The sequence below is a fragment of the Neofelis nebulosa genome, chromosome X, assembly GCF_028018385.1.
Source record: "Neofelis nebulosa isolate mNeoNeb1 chromosome X, mNeoNeb1.pri, whole genome shotgun sequence".
NCBI lineage: Eukaryota > Metazoa > Chordata > Mammalia > Carnivora > Felidae > Neofelis > Neofelis nebulosa.
The window spans coordinates 27,162,670-27,187,215 of NC_080800.1; the positions used below are offsets into that span (position 1 = coordinate 27,162,670).

General features: G+C 45.1%; 1 protein-coding gene across 20 annotated transcripts in view; it reads right to left on the reverse strand.

Moving 5' to 3' along the window:
• Nucleotides 1–24,546, reverse strand: part of DMD (dystrophin) — a 2,138,536-nt gene that overhangs the window by 231,416 nt on the left and 1,882,574 nt on the right. The gene's annotated exons all lie outside the window — the stretch shown is intronic.

Genomic DNA, 24,546 nt, shown 5'->3' on the forward strand with positions numbered 1-24,546 from the left:
CTAAATCTTTCGTGCAAAGGTTAGGGAGGTTGTCATTCCCCCGTATACTAGATAAGTGAAGGACCCCAGGAATGGCATTTATTTTGTCTTAGTCTATTGTTTTTGACTAATGTTTTTGGGAATCCTATTGGTAGTTAATGGATCATTGAGAATTAATGAGTAACCAACAGCTGATTAACACTTAAGCATCAAAGTAGAGGCAAGGCTTAAATATAGCGTAATTACAGAGGAGATAATGAGATCAAAGACATTTTCAGATTTCAGTTTTTAGTAGACTTGAAAATTACTGCGAAGTAGATCTTCAGGTGGCAGGAGATAAAAATTTCCATTCTTTTGTGTTTTTTTTCCTATCAGGTTTTTCTAGAATATACTGATGGTGTCCTGATGGCTTAGTGAATTCCATTCTGGGGGGGGGGGGCGGGGAAGGAAGAATGTGATGGGTGAAATGCTTTGCTTTTGTCATCTGGCATTCTGTGGACCAGGCATCAGGGGTGGCCCCAGGCACGCGAGCTTCACAAATCTGGATCTTAATTTGGTTCTGAACAGCCCGTGGTCGACAAGGGGTTGGTCAGCTCTTGCCCAGAGCCAGCAAAGCTCCAGTGGGTTCACTCCTATGGTGTAGCTAATGCCCAAGGGATAAAACAGATATTAGACAAGATCAGAAAAGTGGCTAAGGGAGTCTGGTCTAAAGCCGGCCAATCTCGCAATATCAGTCAAGGGCCTAACATAGATTCAGAACAACCTTCTGTTTTCACTTTCTCCTAGCCTTGCACATCTTTGCTTGGAACAAATATTTGGAAAAGCATGTGGAGGTTCCCAAACGCGCAGGATGTGCTTCACTGTGACGCACGCACAAGCGTGAGGCGCATCTCAAACCTCCCTTCCCGGCCCTACGGCCCCGCACCGTCCGCCACACTCAGCTGGCCTGTCCTGCAATGTTCCATCCAATTTAACACCCGCGTGACTTGTTTTGGCTGCTGCTCCTCTCTGCAGCGTTCTTCTCCCCCTTCGCTCCCAGTTCCAGTCTTTTCTCTGTTTCTATGTCTATTTTCCAATCCCCCGGGTTGGAAGGGATCGCTTCCTCGGCATCCTCGAGGCTCACAGTCTCTCCTTGGAGCATTTCTGTCATACTGTCCGTTGTAGGTGCAGGGACAGGACTTATCTCCTGCGATGCCACGTGAAATCCCCGATAGCCGGGACCATCCCTTGCTTGTCCCGCCTCCCCTCCCCACCCTCCCGCAGGGTGCACTGAACCCTGCACACGGTAAGTGGGTCACAAGTGCTTAATGACCAGTTGACCAAACCAATGTGTACGTGTGACAGAGAGACGCCCAGAAAGACAGATATGGGAGAAGAAACAGGAATGTGAACTAACACGGCCTGCAAGCTGCACGTCCCTGGGTATGTTATTCCACCATTAACTTTCCTTGTGGGTAAAATGGGACAACATGACCCACCTCGCAGAACTTTTCGTGGGAAGTAGCTAAGACACGGGCAACGGTGGGCCTCATTTCTTCCACAGGGCGATTGCTCAATAAATGTTAACAGCTATTGTTATCGTTGCTGTTATGATTCGTACATGGAAAGGATAGGTTATCGTGGGCAAGGCAATACATACATCACAAAAATGGCGGATATTTATTAAGCATTCTGTTCATGACAAGAGGAATTAACTTACTTAATTTTCACAGTAACTCGGTGGAAGTAATATTATCTGGGGGCGCTTGGGGAGCTTGGTCGTTTAGGTGTCCAACTCTCGACTTCGGCTCAGGTCACGATCTCATGGTTCATGGATTCGAGCCCTGCGTCGGGCTCTGGGCTGACAGTGCAGAGCCTACTTGGGATTCTTTGCCTCCCTCTTTCTCTGCCCCTCCTCTGCGCTCCCTCTCTCCCTCTCCCTCTCGCTCAAAAATAAACATTAAAAAAAGAAGTAATGTATCTTCCTGCTTGAATGATGTAGAAGCTGAAGCACGAGAGGTTAAAAAACAACAACACAACTTGCCTACGTTTAAATAGTTAGTAAATTGGCAGAGCCAAGATTCAAACTCATTCAGTCTGACTCTTGCTCTTTAACTGCTATTTTAGAGATCAAAGTCAAACGAAAAGCATTTTAGACATATTCAATATGCAGCTGGCCTTTCAATTTACCGACTACAGAAGAGATCTAGTGTCCATATCTATGAAAGTTTAGTCACTGGTATCTTTTATGACCCAAAGCAAGGTCAGTTCCTGGTCATGAAGAATGTGATGCCATAAGATTACGGAGAACACGCGCAAAGGCATGTTTAGAAGGACATCATTATTTCTAAATGCAGAATGGGTCATCTCATGAACAAAGTAACCAAGAGATGACTGTGAAAGTTCGGGGGTGGGGAAGAGTGGATGAGGAGGCCACATGGGAGTGGACAGTGACCAGCGATCTTTTCATGTCCCGAGAAAGAAATCCCATGGGGAACATGTGGTAAAGGAGCATGACCGTGTCACAGACCCTGTCCCGTGGTGGTAATGTTAGCAGATTCATAGCGACCAGGGGGAGGCAGCATCTGAGTCCCTTAGAGGCCCCTCATCTCGAAGGTTGCTTTCTTCCTCTATAAGGTGAACTCCACAGGTAATTTCCAGGGTATACCCGATATTGTCAAGAAATTAAAGGGAGACAGAAGTGAATTCCCTTCCCTATAACTCAAAGTTAAGAAAATGCATGAGAGAGACTGAAATTAAAAATGTGTCACGTAATGAAATGAACACTTCAGGAAACAGTCTTAAAATAACTAAAGAATTAAGCGTAAAATATTTCTTTTCACAAATTATCCTTGGAGAAAGGTATTGCATGGATTGAATGCACAATTGAATAAACAAAGACATCAGTTTAAGACAGAGAAAAAACTTGAAGGCACACTGTAGCTACCTAAGAACAAAGGCACTTTATTCTGTGAGCAATTAGGCAAGGAAATGAAAGTTGATAAACTTTTGAAACAATAACCTCCACGCATGAGACCTTTCTAACTGGCCGTGTTTTTAAGCTATATCAAGTACTATATGCAGGCTAGGAAGCAAACACCACAAATTATACACTACAATCCTGCGTTCTGGCCCAATTCATTTTTTTAAATGTTTATTTATTGATTTTGAGAGAGAGAGAGAGACAGAGACAGAAAGAGTGAGCAGGGAAGGGACAGAGACAGAGGGAGAGAGAGAGATTCCCAAGGAGGCTCCACACTGTCAGCGCAGAGCCCGGCGTGGGGCTTGAACCCGTGACTCATGAGATCACGATCTGAGCAGAAACCAAGAGTCGGACACTGATCTGAATGAGGCACCCTGGTGACACACAATTCATTCTTTACTCAGTGAATTCCCTGATCATGTGACAAGTATTTGCTAATACTGAAGGAGGCACACAAGGAGAAAATGCTGTAGTCTCTGATCTTTGGAAGCATAAAGGCTTGGAGGTGAGGAGGAGGGATTAGCCGAGGAAAGGCCTGGGGCAGAACACAGCTGTTGGAGAGGGCGGTAAGGTACAGTGAGCTACCTATCTTGGAAGCAGAGATACAAACCAAGGCTCTCCAGACTCGGCGGCTCAGGATTTTCCCGGCAAGGCCAAGGGAACCAGGGAAGATTTCTGTGCACTGACTCATGATTTGAGAAAGCAGCTCAGGTTTGGGCAGGTTGCAATCACCTAGGTGTGGGGTGACATGCATTGGAATGAAGACCGTGTGGCCCTGAATGGGAGGGAAGGCAGATAAGGAGGTATTCGGAAAGAAGGAAGAACTGGTTAATTTTTGGAGTTGGAGCTTAATTTCTGAAGAGGCAAACAGAACGTGTGTATTTCCAGGGTGGAAGGCTAGGAGAGTGAGGATATTGCTGATGGGACTATGGCAATTCCAAAGGGAAGGAACCGGGGCGCCTGGGTGGCGCAGTCGGTTAAGCGTCCGACTTCAGCCAGGTCACGATCTCGCGGTCCGTGAGTTCGAGCCCCGCGTCAGGCTCTGGGCTGATGGCTCGGAGCCTGGAGCCTGTTTCCGATTCTGTGTCTCCCTCTCTCTCTGCCCCTCCCCCGTTCATGCTCTGTCTCTCTCTGTCCCAAAAATAAATAAAAAATGTTAAAAAAAAAAAAAAACAAAGGGAAGGAACCGTATACGGCGGTAGGAATTCCTCTGGAACAGGATGCATTGGACCTAACAGTGAGAGTTTTGCTGGAGAGGTCACGTAGAGCCAGGTGAAGAAGAACAATTCGTCTCCGTCACTAAAGGAAGGAACGGCAAGTGAGAATACAAGGGGTAGGGGTGACATTAGAAGGTGAGCAAGGCAGGACCTAGAGCCAGAGGAATTTAATTAGAATTATTTAAGGAGATAGAAAGAACCCAATTTCTTCTGAATTAATAGGCAATACCTCTGTTTCCTTTTATGAAAAGAAACACAAGCGTAACGTCTTCCGGGAAGATCCTGTATCTACTATTAGATAATAGATCAGGAAAGCTTAGAACTGGAAGAATCCTTACCTATTGATACACAAGAGTCTATTCATTAGAAGTATCCCAGATGGGCAAAGAACCTGCCATCTGCTCCTTAAGTACTCATAATCTAATTTGCAGTATTCCTCGGTAAAATCATGTCGGAGAAAATTTAAAAAAAGGTCTTTTTTTTTTTCATATGCTCTGTGAGGACAGGGAAACATCTTTCTGTTCCTACTATATCCCTGGTGGCTAGCACAGTACCCGGCATATAGCAGGTACTCTAATTATTAGTTGAATGAATTAATGTACAGATTATTCAAGAATTGTCACCCTAACAACTCCATTTTGCATGAAGAATTCTCTATCGTGAGATTTCCAGTACAATTTTTGGAAAGACCCCCCCCTTCCTTCTTTTTTTCCCTCCTTCTTCTTTTTTTCAAAAGTTTGTTTGAGAGAGAGAGAGAGCGTGCACGAACGGGGGAGGGGCAGAGAGAGAGAGAGAGGGGAGAGAGAGAATCCCAAGCAAGCTCCACGCTGTCAGTGCGGAGCCTGACATGGGCTTGATCCCACGAACCGTAAGATGATGACCTAAGCCAAAATCAAGAGTCAGACACATACACGACCGAGCCATGCGGGCGCCCCTCTTTCCTTCCTTCTTGATGATCAAAGTATAAAAAAGAAAAGAAGAAAACCATTTAGATTTATTGGGCCTACAATACTGGGCCCAAACATTTTAAAATAATTTGCAAGACAGACCGAGAGCCCCAATCTCCTGCCTATTTGTTTTACTCTCATTTTTAAAGAATCACATTCGAGAGCTCTGAGGACTCTTGTTATTTGCCTTTGCTTTCTCATCTCAGATGAGTTCTACAGGCAGCGTACTGTTTGCAGAGACCTCCCTTCTTTCGTGCCAAGAAACGTTTCTTCATTCATTCACAAGATACAAGAATGTAAGCTACTTGCCCATGAAGACAGAGATGTTGATTATCTTATTCGTAGTTTAGTCCAGGGCCTAATACCTAGGAGATGGTCAACAAAGATTTGATCAATGTGATGAGTGGAAATACTCCTTGAGTTCCTGTTATCTGTTAGGTACTATATACCTAGTAGTAAGTATGAGTATCGTAGACTGGAGAGCAACATTTTGGGGCTGATGAATGAACACCAAGTCATTCAACTAGATTAACGATAACACATTCTCTTCCCAGTTGTGACTATTTCCCAAAGCTCAGTCCATGCTTCTGTGCGTTCTGAAGGATATCCTCATTTCATTTTCGTCCAAAGTTGCTTTAAATAAGTCAAAAAGAAGGGAAAAGGAGAGAGAGCACCGGGGCTCCCAGAAATGATTTCAAGTAAATGTATCTCCATGCAAATGTTACTAAGCTTTATTTTCAATTCTCAAGGGCTTCCACTTTTTCTTTTGACCTGTTAATTACTTTCACGTTTTCGTCTGCACTGGACGTTTCAGGAGAGCCAAGGGGTCCCCCCTGATGTGGCAATACATTGCTAAACAATGTGATTTCTTCCTAGTGTCCAAGCGCTCTTGCCGGCACTATATGCATAAATCATGTTTACTCCAGTCTGGGGAAACGATGTAACTCGGCGTGTAGGTTTTGATTTTCTGGCTCTCAGTTTGTCTAGACCTTTGATAAATATCCATAGGCATGCAAGAACCAGACTTCACACCTACACTAATGAGCCCATAAAAAACCCCACAACCCTCTCCTGGTGCTGTGATGATCGTGAATAAACCATGCACATGCACGCAAATGACTCTCTACAGTCTATTCGTGAGTTTTCGTACCGAAATTTTGTAGTGTGTACAGTTTTCTGCATGCGTGTGTCTGTGTTGGGGAGGCCTTCCTAACTCATCTTACTTCCAAATCCTGACTTGTGATACACATAAATATATGCCCAAACATTATCCTGGAAGCTCTCTTGAGATTTACTACGGTGTCCATTAAAATCCTTTCAACTAACTATAATCCTTTTCAGTTAAAATCCATTGTTCGGATTCTGATTCGTTTTGAGGTGACTGAAACAAATGGTCTCAGACAACGTTTGGAATGAGAGCTTGTGATGGGTACAGCTCAGCGGCTGAGTTCTCTTTCCCTTGAATCTCTTTATGTGTTTTCTTGACACTGAGACACTTAGGAGTTAAAAAGAGTTTCTAGCATTTGACTTCCGAAGAGATCATAGGAAAGCAACCTATGCTGACCGAAGGCTCACTCTGAGTACGAGCATAATTATTAGTTGATTTTGTGTGACTTACATCATGGATGCTAATGTGTGCCATCCGAGACCATCACGAATCCACCTCCCTTCATGTTCCTCTCTGAGAGCTTTCCTCCCCCTTCTATTTTATATTTTTGTGTTGATCCCTTTCTTTCTTAATCTCTCTTTCTAAAAAAATTTTAGTTTGAGAGCATTCACGTACACAAATTGGGGAGGGGGAGGGACAGGGACAGGAAGAGGGAGAGAGAGAGAGAGAGAGAGAGAGAGAGAGAGAGAGAGAGAGAGAATCTTAAGCAGGCTCTACACTCAGCACAGAGCCTGACTCGGGGCTTGATCCCACGACCCTGGGATCATGACTTGAGCTGATATCAACCTACTGAGTCAGACAGGTGCAACTTTTCTTTCTAAATCTTTGACTCCTTTGCTTATTCTCTGTTTTCCCTTTGTTTTCTCTTCCACTCACCTCTCCACCTCCCACCAGCCCTTCCCAAATGTGTTCTATACAACCTACCAGCAAAGCACAGAGACTCCCAAACGGAGCCTAAAAGGATGTAGGTGTACCTGTGCCAGACAGGTGAGGCATTATGTCACTGGGAGCCTAGCCTCGAGCCAGCTGATGGGTGACACAATTTGCCGCTCCCAAATATGCCTACGGATTATTTAAACTCATTATTATTTTTTTAATGTTTATTTATTTTTCAGAGAGAGAGAGTGACAGAGAGAGAGCAGGGGAAGGGCAGAGAGAGGGACACAGAGGATGTGAAGCAGGTTTCTTGCTGAGAACAGAGAGCCTAATGTGAGACTCGAACTCATTAACTGCAAGATCATGACCTGAGCTAAAGTCTGATGCTTAATGGACTGAGCCACCCAGGTGCCCCTAAATTCATTATTTTTAAGAAACAGTAGGTACTGTAGAAGCTTAGACACCAGTAGAAGTTACCTTTTGTAGGAGACATTTACATTTCTAAGAGAAATCTGCATTTTAAGCGTGTCTCCTGCTCTGTACCAGGAAGAGAAATATGACTAAATCTCTAGAAACCCTTATCAACGGAGAAAGCAAAACTTAAATCTGCCTAGGAACCTTACTCTTGTTTACTGTGCTGTTCCTGGCAACCTCCCATAACTGCACCCCCCCCAACGCCCCAACATCTTTCTTTTGTCCTCAGCGGAAAGTGGTATTTAAGGCAGTGGCTTGAGCCATTTCGATGAGTTACTCAGTTTTCCTGGGTCTCTCCCAGGCATACATGTTATTTAACTCCTGCTTGCTTTTCTCCTGTTAATCTATCTTTTATTACCGGAGGTCTCCACCAAGAACCTAGAAGGATAGAGGGAAAATTATTTTTCTTCTCCTGCATAGCCAATCGCTTCTCCAGGAACATCATTCCCCCTAATTCTGATGAACATCTCCATCTGCTGGGGAGCACGGGAGGACAAACACCAAGCCCTTTGTCCATTGTTAAGCCTTCAGCTTTCACCTCCCTGATTTCTCAAATGCACCTTGGAAGGGTGTCTACTGATTTTCAGACTTGTGCCAACGATTCATTCTGTGATAATGGAGTCAGGTTATATCAACATTAAGTTGACTTCACAGACCCAAGTACCTTCAGGGTATCATTAAGTTTAATTCGGAAAAGCAGCAATCAACCTCCTATCCTGCTTCATTTGTCAAAATCTCTAGTTTTGGTTGTATCTATAGACTTACGAAAAAACGTGATGGGAAGGGAAGAGATCATAGGAAGCATTTATTTATTTATTTATTTTCCTTTGGTCTCAAGGAGATAAAAGTTGAATGACTCTGCTTGGCTGATGTAACTTGATGCAGATTTTATCTCAAAAAATAGGTTTCCCTTTTAAAAGCTTTCCTAATGTATCTCATGATTTGCAGCAGGAACTAAAGTCAAGTGGCTCGCACCTTGCAACACCCTTACTTACATTAAATCATTTACCTCTCAGTCCCAGCTATTTATTCTTGAGCTTGTATTTTTTTTTATTTAAAAATTTTTTTTAACGTTTATTTATTTTTGAGACAGAGAGAGACACAGCATGAACGGGGGAGGGGCAGAGAGAGAGGGAGACACAGAATCGGAAGCAAGCTCCAGGCTCTGAGCCATCAGCCCAGAGCCCGACACGGGGCTCGAACTCGCGGGGCTCGAACTCGCGGGGCTCGAACTCGCGGACCGCGAGATCGTGACCTGAGCTGAAGTCGGACGCTTAACCGACTGAGCCACCCAGGCGCCCCCCTTGAGCTTGTATTTATCCCGCATTTGGAAGATACCATTCTCACAGAAATTTCCCGAGGCCGCTGTGTAGCATTCCCTTCTGGGGGCATTTTGGGCCCTAAGTAGCATAATGCTCACATGGTAATTACATAATTATCCCGGCTGGTATTAGAACACGGGAGTGTTCCCAAGGACCAGAAGTGGCAATTTGAAATAATTATCAAGGGACTATATCAGACCCGGTACCGCCTGAAAAAAAAAGATCCAACCTATATAGCTGTGAGCAAATCATCCTAAAATACGAAATCGGGAGAATAAATGAAAAGAAAAAGATTCAACGCCAGTAACTTCACCTATTTTTGTTTCATGGCGAAACCCTTCTATTTTGGGCAATGATACACCTGCAGGTTTTCAGTGTGTTCTACTCATCGCCTTTATAACAATGGCCCGGAAGGAGGATTTGCTCAAATATGCGCACAACAATCGTTACCCAAGGAAATCCACATTCCTTAAATCCCAAGCTACCCACAGCATTTCCAAAGCTTCCCGACCTCGACTCCCTTCACGGTTAATTCGACCTCGGCTCCAAGAACCTTGGGTGCCAGGAGCCCCTGTTGGCGGCGCCCGGCCACTGAAAAGCGCCTTTCTCTGCTCTCACTGAGGCAGGGTTGCCAAAACAGGATCACGTCTTTCGCTACAAATCAATACACCGGAAGGTCTCATCCACTGCACTTGCAAATTCTACAGCGTTCAGTCCTTCTCTGTCCTTTGCATATCAGAAGACAGGGCACGAATTAAATGAAGAAGTACACTTTAGGTTTCTTAACGAAGGCCAGAGGATAGCGCAACGGCCCTCTATCGTGTCTTGGTGTGGATTTGTCAGAACTGGAGGTAAACTGGACGTGTCCTCACTCCCTGTAGTGTCTCGTGTCACTGCCTGGCCTTCTTTACACTCTCCAGGCTCAGCCCTCTCTTCCTCTCTCCCCCTGCCTCCCTCCTCCTTCACCACACCTCACCCCAACCCCGGAGGTGGTTTATAATCTCCTTGAACAGTCCTAACACTTCCCCCCCCCCCCCCCCCCCCCCCCCGAACTAGTGGAGACATTTGCACTTGAAATCTAAACTAAAGCTTGCTTTCTTTCTCTTTCTTTCTTTCTTTCTTTCTTTCTTTCTTTCTTTCTTTCTTTCTTTCTTTCTTTCTTCTTTTAATGTGGCTTTACACGGTGCAGAAAACTACAGGGGAAAAAAAAACCTCTCGAAAATACAAGGTGATCTTTTATAGGAGAAACAAAAGATCAAATTTCTAGGTCATCACGGAAGTAGGTATACTTCCTTGAGCAATAATCTGAAGTACTTTATGAGATTCTTCCTTTCACTAAAGCAAGAAATCCTAAAATCCATCAGGATATGTGCACTGTGCCTTGACTTTCTTTTTAATCCTCAAGTGAAACCAACACAGTAAAGTGTAATAAAAATGCATATAGCCCCAGGCTTTGTGCCTTAGCAAAGAGAGAAAAAATAAGCTTCTTGACTTAATATGTCTACTGTGAATAATCAGCCACCGCATTTGGGGATCTTGCTTTATAATCTTAACGCAGAACAGTGAACTCCATGTTCATGGTATGACAAGAATAAAGGATTTTTTTTCTTTCTTTAAAAAAAAAAAAAAAAAAAAGACTTCCCCCGTTTCCCAAACCAGATACATGTGTCAACTTAAAAGAAATGAAACCAGGGGCTGAAATCTCTTGAGCTTTATTAATACGTTCTCTGCATTTTCCCTGAAGTTGTCAATGAAGTGTGGGCAAGGAAAGAGAGCGGCCCTAGGCTGTGCAAGGATGTGGCTAACATTCATTCTGGAAGCCTTCTCAGCCCCGGTCCCAGATGTTTAGCCCGTCCTTCCCAAGGACTGGCTCCTAGCTGATTAATAAACATTCCTGGGAAGATCAATGATTGCTCATAACAGGCTTCCAGTAACCACAGCTGTGAATATTTGCATTGAAGAGCAACTTTAATTAAATAATTAAGCAATTAATTACTCAAATACTTACTGAGTGCTTGTAAGACACTTTGTTAGGAGGGGAAGGAGAAGAAAAATAAAAAGCCAAGGAGCCTATTTTTAATGCATTTACGGATTAGATATTTACAAATAGGCATCACGAAATAGCACGCGAAAGATTTTAATGTACCGCGGTCATTCCCCAATTTGACCGTGTGTCACCACTACCTGAGAAGTTTCTAAAAAAGAGATTCTTAACTCTTCTCTAGAATTTCTATTTTTTACAGTTTATTTATTTTGAGAGAGCGAGGGAGAGCGAGTGCACACTTGCACACGCGTCCAAGCGGTGGAGGGGCAGAGAGAGAGAGAGAGAGACAGAGAGAGTCCCAAGCAGGTTCTGCGTGAAGCCCAATACGGGGTTCGATCTCACCAAATTGTGAGATCATGACCTGAGCTGAGATCAAGAGTCAGACACTTAACTGACTGAGCCACGCAGGTGCTCCTTCTCTAGACTTTCTGACTTAGTCCACTTGGGACTGGGCTTGAGAAGCCATACCTTCCTTTAAAGCTCCACCAGGGACTCTGACATCTAGCCTGTTTGGGGAGCCGCTGGTAGAGTGGAAAGGCCACAAGTTCTACGGGTCAGTAAGACTGAGTCAGAACCCCTTACTGGCTCTGAGACCTTCAGCATCTCATCTAACCTTAGTTTCCTAATCTGTGAACAGAAGTACTCAGTAACAGCAACAGCAACAACAGCAATGGCAACCTTCACTGTGTTCCAAGCGCCATGCTTCTGTTTTCTAGGTAGACTTCATTTAAGGCTCTCCTATCCTTACCAGTAACATTTTCATCTTTTACATTCGATTTTTTAAACAAAAAATATCACGGTCAGAGTGGTGTTTTAGGATGAACGGAGCCATGGAACAAGTGGAGGAGGGATCAACAGCCAGGGAGAAAAACAAGAGTATTATAGATCATGATGGATCCAATGTAAGGGTCCTAGAGAGAAGGAGGAGTCCAGGAGACTGCAGACTTTCATCCTAGGTGACAAGGACACGTGTACAAATCGGGAGGGACCACCAGTGCGTCGGGGCAGTCCATCGAGAGCGCCGTTGAACAAAGACTAGATTGAACGATGGAAAAGTTACAGAGGGGGTGGCCGTGAATTCTCCTCAAAGCCCCTCACATCATTCATCCTGATGTTAGCAAGATTTCTGCTTGGGCAGAAATACTGTACTTGACTGAAAAAGACAACACGTAAAACATGTAACAGCATTGGCTGCAAAGTAAGCACCGAGTAGACGGGAGCTGTTACTTGCCCGGGTTAAAAGATGTGGACCAGAGCAAAATAGAGGTGGGGGGGGGGGGTAAATTTGGCAGACATACCCCTGTGGAAAGTTCCAGATCTAACTTACGTCTTTTTATAATAAATACACAAGTTGGCCAATTGGGGATAGCTAGGTGATTTCTATCTTTTAGCAGAGCCTAAACAAGTCTCGAGTGGAGAGCAGGAACGGTGAGCTCAAGAATCAATTATTCTGGGGCGCCTGGGTGGCGCAGTCGGTTAAGCGTCCGACTTCAGCCAGGTCACGATCTCGCGGTCTGTGAGTTCGAGCCCCGCGTCAGGCTCTGGGCTGATGGCTCGGAGCCTGGAGCCTGTTTCCGATTCTGTGTCTCCCTCTCTCTCTGCCCCTCCCCCGTTCATGCTCTGTCTCTCTCTGTCCCAAAAATAAATAAAAAACGTTGAAAAAAAAATTAAAAAAAAAAAAAAAAGAATCAATTATTCTACAAGCATTTCCAAGTGCTGGTATAGACATTGTACGGAGTGTTCATCTTGTGGAGGGTGGCAAAGACAGGGCATGGGACACTCCTGCTCTCAAGAACCTGTGTCTTATGGGAAGAACACTGCACACAGGACAAATCAGAAACTCTTAAGTGCTGGTCTCTGTGTTACTGACCAATACAAGCATTCCTAATTTCTAGAAGTAGGAAAGCCATGAGGCCTAGAATAATCTGGAAGGCTTCACAAAGGAGGTGACACACCCTAGATCAACCTAGAGTCTTTGTAGCTTAGTATCTCGCGTCCCCTGAGGAGTATTATTTTGAACAGGCATTTTGTATCCCATGACTGACATCATCTTAATGGTTAAAGATTCCCCAGATTTCACACAGTATTGCTTATATGGTTGAGTTTTTCTTTTATTTTGGTAAGCAAACACTTCGCGGCTCTCCTCCCTTCTTTTAAGCGTCTCTCGCATTTGCTTGCAAAGAGCTTTCAAAGTATACTGATCAGAATGGTTTGTTTTCTTGTCTTTTCTTTACTATGTCACAATAGAGGTTTTTCATGGCTTTGTGAATATCGATGGTTGTATATGAAGCATTTAATGGTTTTGTGTTTAGATAAAATTAGTGGATTTTACCCGAGTATAGAGCTGGTATCATTACCGGTCCTACTTGAAAACGATCTTCTTGCACTGATAACAAACTTTCTTCTAGACTTTTCCTAAAGTAATGTTAAACCTCATTCATAGAACTTTGAACATCTAGTCCTTGATCTAGGATTGAACACACATTTCACATCTTCGAAAAAACTTTTTTTTTTTTTTTTTTTTTTTTTTTGCTAGTTGATCTTTTTATCCCTTCAGGCATTAACCAGTCTTTTTATTTTCTGAGCAGTTCTGGAGCTACATTCCCTGGAGGCCAAAGCATCTACTGCAAGGCTCAAAATGTATAGTGCTCGAAGTTTGCTTTTGGTGTGTTATTTTTCAGTAGAAATCCCAGAAAGAAAACTATGTTATTGCATAGGAGGACGTGTGGCAGTAAATTTCTGCAGCTTTCACTCTAATTTGGAGTTTTTAATATCTCAATCTGAGCTGGCACTGACCTCTAACTTTGTAAGGTGTACAAAAGACAGAATACCTCGGAGTAAGCTTTCAGAGTCAACAAATCCGCAGCGCAGGGATATTTAAACAGATCAGAAACTAGTATTTTAAAATAATACTTTCATAAGGCCATTTATATGCTAAACAGATGACTTCTCTTCTGGTCACCAAAGCAGGCTTTAAGGACATTACGTACTAAAGAGTACATAAGGAGGGCCTGGGTGGGTCAGCCGGTTGAGTGTCCGACTCTCGATTTCAGCTCAGCTCCTGATCCCAGGGTCTTGGGATCAGGCCCTGTGTCAAGCTCTGGGCTGAGCTTGCTTAAGATTTTCTCTCTCTCCACCTCTGCCCCTCTCCCCAGCTCACGCGTGCACTCTCTCTCTCAAATTAAAAAAAAAAACAACACAATAAAAATAAATAAGTAGTATGCAAGTTAATCCAAATTGATATTGGTCTTAAAAACCTAATTTTTCAGGGCACCTGAGGGGCTCAGTCAGCTGAGCATCTGACTTTGGCTCAGGTGAAAGCTACCTGATCTCACAGTTCATGAGTCTGAGGCCCGCACTGGGCTCCCTGCTGTAAGTGCAGAGCTCACTTTGGGTCCTCTGTCCCCTTCACCTCAAAAAACCCCCCCTAATTTTTCAAAAATCCATGATTTGGATGTTTCACCAATTCAAGTTAGCTTTTCTGTCCGAAAGTTAAACGCGTTGGTTGGAATCTCAGTAACAAGTACTGATCGATGCAAATAAGAACAAAACAGTCATCATTAGGAATTTCTCAAAGAGAAAGGTTTCCGTGGCCTCTCTGACTATGGATGTGCATGTAAGGTAAGCCTTCTGATCTAAAGAGCAGGGTTCTCAACTTGGGCATCATTAACATTTTGGCCCAGGTAATGCTTTGTTGTCCTATCGTGTGCATTAGGGGGGGTCTAGCAGCATCCCTGACCCCTACTCACTAGATTCCAATAGCGACACCTCCCCAGCTGCGAAACACCAGAAACGTCTCCAGACGCTGCCATGTGTGTGAGGGCCAAAAGTTGCCTCTGGATGAGAACCACCGCTCTATTTTAACCTTTACTCTCTATTTCACATACATACCTGATGATCCCGATATGCGCGATAAGACCTCGGTTCCATTCCATCACTCTAACTAGTGGCGATGGAAAATTAACGGTCTCAAGTCCTATACAGACTATCCGCAGATCTGCCTAATTCAGGATCCCTTTCAACGGCAATCTTAGCTCTGCAGCTCCCCATGGGGCTGGCACAGCCTTCAGATGATCTGCACTGCAATTTAATGGCTACACCTGCCCAATCCTGCCTCTCCCCCCTCTGCCCCCCGTCCTTTTTTTTTTTTTTCCGCAGGTGTTATTCTCCAATAAATCTGGCTTGGCATCTGCTTCCCAGAGGACTCAACCTGCAACACCAGTCAATCCATCAATTAGAGCATTCCATTCTCTTAGTCTAGATGGGCACTTCGTCTCTATCCGAGCCACTGAGAGTCAGGCTCTAAAGTTTCTCAATTCTTAAGTGAGAGTAGGTCGGCCTCTGTTCTGCTGGGGATGTTGAAGATGCTCAGAGATAGCAGAGGCACCGGCCGCATGTGGCTGCCTGAAAACCACTGCCGCTCCCATCATCCTTTGTTTCTTCTTGACTCATGTCAGTTTTCAGCCACGGCCAAGAGTCCAACCTGATACACTCTACAATAAAGGGGAAACTACAGAAACATTTGAGAAAATGAACACTGAGCCTAGAAGTTGTTACAAATGAACTCAGGTTAATAACTATTAAGAGCTAGGTATACAGGTTGTTTAAGAATTACAAAGCGTCCCGCCTTCGTAAATCTAAAGCCACTTCATAAGAGGTGGGAGAGGGCAGGGTTATACCCATTCTAGTGTAATGATTCTACCAAGGGCTGCATTCATTCTCTGAAGACTGTCTCTAATCTCATCACAGAGAAACAGTAGATACAGAATACCGGAGAGCAGCTGCGACAAGGTCGTCGACGCGCATTCGTTTCTGTTTCCTCCCATGACACTTTCTGCAAACGTGCCCATTCCTTGTTGCTAATATTAGGAAGAAGGAACATGTGCACGGGTAAAATATTTGACTTGAACCAATCTCTCAGGCTTGAGAATATTTCCATGGGTGTGCATTTAAGACTGAAGTATGCCCATTTCAGTACTTTTTTTTTTTTTTTAATAGAAAGGTTTCTTTGAAAATTCGAAGCCACCTTTGTCCACTCGAAGTGGAAATGAAAAGCTTCATTTGTGAAAAGCCGCACTGACTGGAGCTGCTGGGGATCGTTGGTGGGAGCTGGATCTTCAAAGGAGCTTCCGCGTTAGGAAGAGGCACTTGGAAATTTCCGCTAAGTGCTGAGCACCTGGGATTTGGTCATTGGAAAGGGTGTTCGCTTCAAGTTGTTTTCGATTCCAGGTATAAGAGATAGCATCTAGTATTTGTTTTTCTCACTCGGACTTATCTCACTTAGCCTGATGTCCTCAATATCCGTCCAGGTTGTTGCAAACGGAGCATCACCTCCTTTCTCAGGTCTAAAGAGTAGTCCGCAAAGGGGTAGGGGGATGGGAAAGACGGTGTTTAAGGGGACATACCTGCAACCGGTAGAGACCTAAGTCCTGGGGACACAGTGCAGTGATCACAGACAACACTGTAGGATAAACATCCAACCTGACGAGAGACTAGATTTTAACTGCCCCCAACACCGTAACAAATGTTCATCATGTGATACCGTGGAGATGCGAACTAACACAACTACAGCTATCATACTGCAGTATAAATGTATCAAATGAATACGTCGCACATCTTAAACTTACAGAATGTTACCTGTCAGACGGAACTCAGTAACAAAAAATGGAAAACAAGGTTTTAGCTGTGGACAGACCCTCAGAGTTATCCCGTATGCCTTTTTTAAAAAAAAATTCTTCTAGGAGATTTGTATTATAGGCTTCCTGTTAAAATGAGGGTTGCGGCCCTGGGAATTCTGTGCTGTTCCATTGTGCGCATTAGGGGGTGCCCCGTTTTACTCTGTGTAGGAGAAGGTGCCTTACGTCAACTGTCCAGGAGTAGTCAGCCACAGCACTGGAATATTCCTCACCTCCTAGCTGGAGAGCTTGGTGTCTCGGTCAACTCTCCTGTTGTGTCAGAGGCAGCAGTGACGCACTCGGGGGAACGAGGCCACCCCCACGATGCGACGTAGGTTTTCCAGCTCTTTCGCACTGCCTAGTTATTGGCAGGTACTGTTAAGCAGAGGACTCTCAACCGGTTTTCGAACATAGCAAGATTCCTGGAAGCAGCTCTTTTTCTCTTTTTTTCAAATGCCTAAGACCAAAAAGGCTTTCGGAGTAGGATTTTAATTGCAAAAGGACCACGTCATGGGCTTCTTGAGTTTCTTTAGATGCTAATCATATTACTCTGAGAGCTGGCATAGGGCCTGGATCTCTCAGGCTCTGCCTCAGTGATAACACAACTGCAGGCACAGCGGCAGATTGATCTGAGCGGAGGAAGGGGGGGAACGGTATCCGTGAGACCCTCGAAGGTGGCTCTGAACCGCGGTGGATAACTCAGTGGAAGGGGATTAGGAGAACGCCACTGTGCAGAAGGTCGTTGTGTTGTTTACTCTTCCTCAACCCCCTCGAAAGACTTTTTTAAAAGGAGGGAACTAAGTAGAAGGGGAAGTAGGGAATGGACGGAGGTGAAAAGATGTGAAAATGGCTTAAACATTTTTAGGGACCCCGACTTTGTCTTGGCGCAGATGCCGAAATGCAGTTTGCTTCTCACTCCTTCCTTTTCTAAGCTTTTCACCGTCACTGTCACGGTTTGCATTTGATCTGTATAATAATCACCGCATTTTCCCTGCAATGCCATTTTGTATTTGTGTGTGTGTGTGTGTGTGTGTGTGCACGCTTTAGACTATTCCTATCTCTCCTTGATGCTTGGTCTTCTATTCGAAGCTATTTTTCCCCTCTTGTTGCTGCATTTCATGGTTGCCTTCTGTTACAGCATGACTGCCTTTTTCTCCATCCATCTCTCGAAATTAGGGGGTCCTCTCCTCCTTTTCTAGGCAGCAACCTCTCTCCAGCATGATGTCTTCACTTTTCTGTGTTGTAGTCTCTTTGGTGATTGGCCCATAGCAAAATGAAACTTACGAGAATCCAATTCTGAAAGCACTTTAGAAGGACGGAATCTTATCATTTACTCCCTGAATCACTGTCATCAGGAGAGTTGGAGCAGAACGGTATTCCATTTGGGGGCTCATTGGATAAGTATGAGTTCAACTTGGCGGCCATAAAATAATTGGGGAAAATTTTTGCTCCTTTCCCCGCTGATAGCTCAGAGCTTTGCGGAGCTGGAAGAAAGGAAGCAAGAACCGACCTTGCTTCTTTATTTCTGATTACGTGTGGCAGGAAAATAACACGTTTTTCCATTTAAATTGTGTATATACTGCCTAACATTTTCCTGGGCCTTTTATGAAGATCAGTACAGTTTCATTTTCATTTTACAGATTATGCAGCTTAATTTTGGAAAATCAGACTACTTGCCCAAGGAAGGATTCAATGTGTCCAGAGAACCTAGCATTTTCTGTCTTGCGGAATACCAAACTTAGATCCTGTTCTAATGACTGTCCCTGTGACTTTAAGTTCTATGTAATGAAAATGTTTCCATGTTCCTGCTGATGTGGGTCTGAGGAATTCTGACAATCAACAATAATTGTATGAACGTGAACATTTATTGAGTGTTGTCTTTGTGCCAGGCACTGTGCAAAGTGCTTTATAATGATTACTTCACATTTGACCTTCCCAATGACCCCATGAGTTAAGCATACAAATGCTCTGGGCGTATCAGAATTGTTCACATTTGGTGGCTGATTTAATAGATTCTTATTGTACCTATTCTCCTGACCACTCCGGTGGCACAAAGCCTGTCCTGCTTAGAAGTCTTGTGTTACTGTTTTATCGCGTACGGAGGATGAGAAAAATAAACAGGTCTTCCACCGACCGTCACAAGAAAGACGGACACTGCTGACGGCCTGTTGCGCTTTGGGGTCTGTGGCAAATACCTCTGGTGCTTACGTCACATCTTGTCGGCCCAGTCCTGATTCCAGTGTCATCAGCTCTGGACAGTTTTCGGCAAACTGAACCTCATCTTGGGTAGCCAGCGTCCCACCGCAAGAGCCCCAAGCCTTCCTGTTTTTTACCCCGGGGTTTTTCTCCAACGCCATGGGTGCTGGCTCCTGGGTGGACAATCATAGCCAAAGGGGAGTTTGCGCTTTGGCCGCAACCCTCAGACTCCAGCTGCCTGTATTCACGTGTATTTTATTCTGCACCCTTCTCATGTGTTCCAGAGGAGAGCTTATCTTTCTTTGTTGTCTCATTTGTCTTGCTTCCTTTCTCCTGCTTCTTAGAGTCCCGTCCTAAATAAGCTTCTGGCACCCAAGGCTTTGTCTTAATTCAGGGACGGAGTAACCCTAAGACACCAGGTCTTGGGAACGTTTCACTCCCAATAAACATGGACACTTGGAGAACGCAGATGTGGACACTAGTAAAAGAGAATTTAAGACCCTGTTAGTCAATCAATAAATATTTATGGTGAGTCAGGGATTGTGGGAGGTGCCACTGCTGAAGCTGGAGATTTAACCCAGGGTCTGGTGAAAAGGCTTCTTGGAACTTCTGCCTTAGGGCAGCCTCAAACGATAGAAAGAGTTGAAAATAAGGGGAGTAACTCAATCAGATCTGAATTTTTGGAGGATTACTATTGCTGCACTGTGGAGAAGGGATTGAGAAGCAAGACCAAAATCAGGGCGAAAAGCTAGGAGGCTGTGTAGCATTTGAGGCACAAGATGCTGAAGGCAGGGGAGAGGGAAAAAAGGGAGTGGATTTGAGAGATGGGTTGGGGACAGAGCCGACAAGACTTGGTAACAGATATGTTAGATTTAAGGTAAGAGTGGATTCTGAGATAATGACTTGGACAATGGAGTCTTCTACCACGGGCAACTGGTGAAAGGCTGTTTAACAAGAATAGTGACACTAGAAGGAGAAAATGTTGAGGGGGGGGGTGGAGAAGAGGAGGACCATGACGAGCTCTGCTGCGGACATGTCAAGGCTTAGGTTTTTCTGTACATAAAACAGGAGAAAGTCTCTGGGATCTAAGTCTAGGCAAAGAGTTTCTTAGACTTGACACCAAAAGCACGATCCGCAAAAGCCAACATCGCTAGATCCGACCTGACCAAAATTTAAAACTTTTGCTCTGGGAAAGACCCTGTTAAGAGGGTGAAAAGACAAGGAAGAAAATACTTGCGAATCACAGTACAACAAAGGACTACGATCTAATAAATAAAAAAACTCTTAAAATGCAACTGTCAAGAAGCCACTCGACTCAGAAGATGGACGCAAGACACGAAAAGGCATTTCTCCGAAGAGAATATGGAGACGGCAAATCGGCACATGAAACGTTGTTGAACATCGTTGGCCACAAGCAAAATGTAAATTAAAATTACAATGAGATAGTCCTACACACAGGTCAGAATGGTTCAGATGGTTCAAATGGTTCAGAATGGTTCAAATACAAATAGCCAGCGCCTGGCTGGCTCAGTCAGTGGAGTGTGGGACTCCTGATCTCGGGGTTGTGAGTTTGAGCGCCACGTTGTGTATAGAGATTACTTAAATGTAAAATCTTAAAAAAAAAAAAAAAAAAGCAACCATACCAGATGTTGGTGAGGATTTTCAGAGAAACTGGTGGAACGCTTTGTAAAGTTTGACACTTTATGATAAAACTAAACATTCAAGTATCCTAGGACCCAGCACTTGCTTTCTTGGGTACTTAACCCAGACCAGTGAAAACTTGTATTCACGCAAAAATCTGTACATGAACACTGATCATTTTATCGCTAATAATCTGAAACCAGAATTATCCCAGATGTCCCCCAAGGGGTGAATGGTGAAACAAACAAGGTCGTATCCAAAGTACAGAAAACTACTCAGCAATATAGAGGAAGTATTGCTACATGCAACAATTTAGATGAATCTCTAGGTAATCACGTTGAATGAAAACAGTCAATCCCTAAAGATTATATACTGCATGATTCCATTTATATAACATTCTTGAACATCACAGAAATGGCAAACAAATTGCCAGCTTCGGGGGCCAGGGGGTGGGGGGGTGGAGGCAAGTGAGTGTTGTTATAAAAGGATAATAGGAAGAATTCTTGTTGTGATAGACACGTTCTGTAAATTGTACCAATGTCAATTTCCTGGTTGTGAGAGTGAACTACCGTCTTACAGGATGTGCCAATGGGGAGACTTTGGGTAAAAGGTACATGAGATCTCTCTGTATTATTTCTTACAGCCCCATGTGAATCCACCATTATCTCAAAATAAGATGTTTAGTTTTTTTAAAAAAAATACGGAGATGCGGTAGTTCTCAGGGATATGTCAAGGACAGAGTTTTCACAGAATTAGTTACACTGAATATTAATGATAAGGTTCTGTAACTATTTCCTTTCAAGAAATCACAAGCTTAGATTTACTTTTGAAGCTGTCTATCATTACTTTTCACACGGAAATTTAAGAAGCTCCTACAGGTAACAATTTCTTGGCAGCAGGAACAAAGAACTAACATTTATTTACTTATTTTTGTCCACGAAACAACCCATTCTTAAGGACCTTAGAGGCCAAATGGGGGAAACAGACATGACTATGAGACAGAGCATGCCTGGTGGAAGCCTAGGACCACAGTTTCCAGGGTCGTGAGTGGAAAGGCTCTCTGGAGGAATCTGAGCTCGAGCTGGGTCCGCAGTCAGATCCGAATGAAGAGAATCCTTCTAGCACTTAGCAAACAGTAGGATACGGTAACCGGAGGCAGCAGGTGTCAAGGTTTGGAGACTTGTCTCATCAGGGGGAGAGTGTTTGTTTGGGAGAGGGAGTTAGGAAGGGCAGGGATAGTAGAGGTATTTGGCCTCGACCCTGAGGACAGAGGCAAGTCAAGGCTTTTCAGCACAGTGATTAAGAACTCCGGCTCTGGAGCTGGGATGCCTGTTTTGACTATTCCATTTCCCAGCTGAGAGCCACTAGGCAGGGCACTTAACCTCTCTCGGGCTCAGTTTGTCCATCACAAGATGAGTACTGTGGAGAGGTACCTTCGGAAGTGGTTATTAGGATTCATGGTGATAATGGATGTCAAGCCTTTTGCGCGGGGTCTGCCTGAGAGCCTCGCTCGGCAAAGTATGAGCTGTTAAGAGCGCGATGCTGGTGCTCGAAGCGACGACAATGTTGTTTCTCTCCAGAGGCTGTCAACAGCCTGGGAGAGGAGACCGTGGCTTATCTGTGACCCTCTGATCCCTAGGACACTCCGGGCACACAGTAGGAGTTTTGCTGCGTTAAAGTGGAAAACGCAGCACTCGTGGAGGACTCATCTGACAGCAGGGGACTGAACAGATGGAGGAAGGAGAGCCTGCAGGCACGGGGCATGATTACAAGGCCATGACAGCAATATGGCTTCACTCCTTGTGATGAGAACCGGGGAAAAAAGGCCGGAGATGGCAGGAACTGTCACACATAGGTAAATACTGAGAGGCGCACTCGAGTAGAGTCTCTCGGCTCTGATTCCATTTTAAGGACAGATAGATGCCGAGTTTACCTTGAGTGTGGAAAGTGGGTCTGTGTTGGAAAGAAAGCCCAGTGCGACGGGAATGCCATGGGTTTCCCCGTCAAATAAACACCGCTCTGTCCCTTGTCACGTACAGGACCTCAAGAAATGCATTCTTTCTGCCTCTGTAGCAGTCACCGCGATGACCCCCACCGAACCCCTCTTCAGCATCTTTGCCCCCAGGGCTCCAGCCGCTGCCCCCCACAAGCTGCCTCGCACAAACTGCCATCTCCTCCCTGAAGATAGGGCCCGTGGCCAACGAGTGGCGGAGGCAGGGACACCAAGTCCCCCCCCCCCCCATTTGTCTCATGTGGGACAACTCCCCCGCAGCTGCCTTGGCAACCGGCTCCCCCCTCTGCCTCATCGTGCCCCCCTCGCTTCCCGAGAGCTGTAAACGCCAAACGCTGCAGCCATCCTTCTGCAGGCGACCCTCCGACGGCTCCTGCGTCAGCTCCCGAGCCCGCTCTTGGAGTGTCCTTTATTCCGGCTCTGTGGGCTGCAAACCAGCGTGGCAGCCACAGCGGTCACGGGGAGAAGAAATGACACCCTGCGCTTGGCACGAGAAACGGTCTTTAAGAAACGATGGCTGATGGGTGAACCTTGAGGACATCATGTGAAGGGAAACAAACGGGGTCACAAAAACTGTATGATTCCACTTGTGTGAGGTCCCTAGAGTAGTCACGTTCCCAGGGACAGAAAGCAGAAGGGTGGTGATCAGAGGCTGGGGGGTGGGGGGGGGGTGGGGAGGGAGGAGTGAGCAACTGTGTAATGGGTGAAAAAGTTCTGAAGATCCCTCGTGGAACACGGGGACCTGGGGTGCTCGGCCGGTGAAGCGTCCGGCTCTTGGTCTCAGCTCAGGTCATGATCTCACAGTTCGTGGGTTCGAGCCTCGCATCAGGCCCTCCGCCGACAGCTCAGAGCCCGGACTCTGTTTCAAATTCTTTGTCTCTCTCTCTCTTCCTGCCCACCCCTCCTCCCCCAACTCGGTCTCTCAAAAACAAAGAAACATTAAAAAAAAAATTAAAAAGGGGCACCTGAGTGGCTCAGTCGGTTAAGCGTCCGACTTTCGCTCAGGTCATGATCTCGTGGTTCGTGAGTTCGGGCCCCGCGTCAGGCTGTGTGCTGACAGCTCAGAGCCTGGGGCCTGCTTCAGACTCTGTCTCCCCCTCTCTCTCTGCTCCTCTCTCTGTCTCTCTGGCTCTCTCTGTCTCTCAAAAAGAAACAAACGTTCAAAAAAGAACCGTGTGAATACACTCAACATTACTTAATTGTACATTTACAAATGGTTAAGATGGGTACATTTTATATCCTGATTTTTTTTTTTTACCAGAATTAAAAAAAAAATGATGCAGCCATACCATTGTTTTTACTTGACTTTAACCCACAAGTTAGGTACCTTTTCTGGCTTCCTCTCCATCCCCTTCTCATTTCCTTGGGACCTCCAGGGCCAAATGTGATCGAAGCTCACTCCCCCAGCTGGTGCCTTGAACCCTGCGTCTCCATAATCTGCTCTTTCCACCAACAGCTCTGATCTCCGCGTACCCCTATAGACCCGCAATTCGCTAATGCTCTGAAATCACCCTGGGATAGGCTCTGAAGAACTCCATTAAAGCCACCAGCACTGTCAGACCCCCTTTCCCAAATAAAACAAATGTTCTCTAAAATCACCACCATAACCTTTGGAAAAGTACATCAAATTGCATCATGATTTAAAAAGAAATTATACGGTGTCAGTGCCAGGTTGTTGAAAGAAGGGACTGTGAACGGGAGTCTGGGGAAGCTGACAGATATAATGAGGTGGCTAGAAATCTTGATGGATTTTGATGTAGATTCTCTGCTGGGGGGTGAGTGCAATTACTATTTGGACAGAAAGCAGAACCAAGGTCACAAAATACAGAGGAGAGGCCATCAAGCTCAAGGGGAGGACTCCAGCTGGCGAGTTTGCGTCGTTCAACGGTCCCAGTCGGTCAGCAGGATACAGAACGTACGAGGTCAGGGTGTGGGCAGCGGTCAACGTCCGGAAATCCACGTCCGGTGAATATGGAGGGCAAATGTCCGAGCAGGAGGTGACGGGCTGCCGCTGCGGAATGTGGGATCGAAGGG